This window comes from Pieris napi, chromosome 19 (genome assembly GCF_905475465.1).
Source record: "Pieris napi chromosome 19, ilPieNapi1.2, whole genome shotgun sequence".
Lineage (NCBI taxonomy): Eukaryota > Metazoa > Arthropoda > Insecta > Lepidoptera > Pieridae > Pieris > Pieris napi.
The window spans coordinates 8236777-8239401 of record NC_062252.1 but is presented as its reverse complement, the minus strand read 5'-3'; the positions used below and the strand labels follow the sequence as shown (position 1 = coordinate 8239401).

At 34.9% G+C, this 2625-nt stretch overlaps 1 non-coding gene across 1 annotated transcript; it reads left to right on the top strand.

The window, feature by feature from the left end:
- Positions 1-1657: 1657 nt before the first annotated feature.
- Positions 1658-1776, top strand: LOC125059465. The gene has a single exon (XR_007118670.1). It is a non-coding gene; the product is annotated as a 5S ribosomal RNA (ribosomal RNA).
- Positions 1777-2625: the final 849 nt, after the last annotated feature.

Sequence of the window (2625 nt, the reverse complement as noted above, 5' to 3'; positions counted from 1 at the left end):
TTAAATAAACAAACAGCTCGCTAAATTTCAATAGATTTTTTAAGACGTTATAAAAATCGAGTCCAAAGAGAATACAAAATCGAGTCCATTCGAACAATCGACGCTGCGGCTTGCAGGATACCGCTCCATACGTACTTTTCCACTGAAGAACGCTTTTAATGCACGGTGATAAAGGTTATATTTCCCTGCTTACACTTCTAAAACGCTAAGGCAGTGCATTGCTAGAACACAAATGGGCTGTCGTTATTTTCAGTATACCCATTTTCAAGCGAGGGGTCATGTTAAGTTGGTATATTTTCTATTTTATGTATTTTACAATAAACGCTGTTTATATATAATATTTATATATTTAATGTTTTGGCGAAGATGCACTCTCTCAAACTCAAAATAACTTAATTCATATAGGTAAACAAGTACACTTATGAACGTCAGAAAAGAAGTGAAATTAATTGTAAATTTACATTTACTACCAGTTCGCAAGTCAAGGGCGTAGAGCGGGCAAGAAGAACTGGCAAGAAACTTTCCGCCACTCTTTTTAATCGCTAAGTTTTGAGTCATACAATATAATGGGTTTAATGGGATTCGACCTCCGGGATGAGAGTCGCACGCTGCACTAGGCCAACACTGCTCGTGTTACCATTACATAAGGGAGATATTCAGAAGAGAGACAGCGCTATGTGTGACTTACGTATGTGAAAAACGTTCGAATTTTGATCTTGCAGAACCTAATTAGCCTTCCATCTATAATTATTATATTCTACTAGCTGATCCGGCAAACGTCGTTTTGCCATGTATATAATTTATAATAAAAAATAGGGGTTGATCGTAGAGGGGTGAAAATTAGGGTTGTATGTATATTTTTATGCTTTGTATCATTAAAATTTTCTTTATCTAAAAATTAAAAAAAATATAATTTAGGGGTGGACTACCCTTAACATTTAGGGGGATGGAAAATAGATGTTGTCCGATTCTCAGTTATACCCAATATGCACACAAAATTTCATGAGAATCGGTCAAGCCGTTTCTGAGGAGTTTAACCACAAACACCGCGACACGAGAATTTTATATTCTAGATATAAACCCAATTCGAACGAAGTTCTTTAGTAACACATTAATAATTAGTACCGAAAACGAAAAAGAGGAAGACAACTTAGAAAGAGGATAGACCAAATTAACCAAGCAGCAGTTACACGGAATTTGGAGGAGGCCTTTGCCAAGTAAGAGAACAGATACCTAAAAGAAGATTGAAATAGAAATGTGTTTAAATGTAAAAGTATCTGATTTTTGGAACGAAGTTCCTTATCGCGCGTTGTGAAAGGGGGCTAGACGGAAAAAATTCTTACGAAAAGTTGTCACGACACTTTTTTGCTATTTGCTATTGTAATACACCGGTTCTCGTCAGATCACCGAAGTTAAGCAACGTCGGGCGAGGTCAGTACTTGGATGGGTGACCGCCTGAGAACACCTCGTGATGTTGGCTTTTTTTTTAGGGATAAGAAATGAAAATTATTTTTGGAATCACTTAACTAAATTAGTTTTGTTGGAACGATGTTATCGAGCGTTGCGAAAGGGGGCTAGACGGAATAAATTAAGACCAAAAGTTGTAACGACACTTTTTGCTATAGTTGTTATATTTTACATTTTCGATTTAGCTATCGCCAACGTCCATACCACGTTGAATACACCGGTTCTCGTCCGATCACCGAAGTTAAGCAACGTCGGGCGAGGTCAGTACTTGGATGGGTGACCGCCTGGGAACACCTCGTGATGTTGGCTTTTTTTTTCGTCGAAAGATTGGTGTCGAGAAAATCTATCATACTGTTATGATACCAATTAACATATAAATTAATCGAAAGGAATTTCGTTCCATCCGGGTGTCTCTTGACACCTCTAAAGTTTTTTTAATAATAATAGGTCAAAAGTTAATACTAGTTAGCAGACACTTAAAAAAAACCTTGAATGATAAAGAAATATTTTTTCCAAGGAAATTACTAAATATAGAGTTCTAAGAAATATTTGTTATGATTATAGAATTATCTGATAAATGTAATCACTAGGTCCAGTAATCGCATACTGATAAATTTTTGTTTACCTATAACATAAAAAATTGCGATATCTGGATGAAAATATAAAATAATTTCATTAATAAACACAAATAAATCACTTAGCTCATCATAATGGTTTGTTAGACGCCATGTTTGTAGAATTTGTCACGCTCTGTTTAAGATTTGTATTAATGTGATAATGTAATAATGTAATTATTAATTATTATAAATTATGTAAGAGAAATTTGCACGCCATTGTGCGTGGCAGAATTTGCGAAGTACATCAGATTGTACAATCATATTATTTTACCTACACCATAATCTTGCAAATAAAGAATTATTATTATTCTTTCTGCATGTATATTATAAATAATAGATTTTTGGGCAAGATATAGATATATGCCTGATACGCGGTTGTTTTAGGCTGATATGCTTTTCCGTCACAAACAAGTAATAACACATAGAAAGAAAAAACAATTATACACAGCAGGCATTGCAACGCCTCACTCACACTATTAATTGTGTAATCTGCGGCTTGACAAATGACTCCCTGTTCTAAATGAGGCCTTGTAATCTCTTT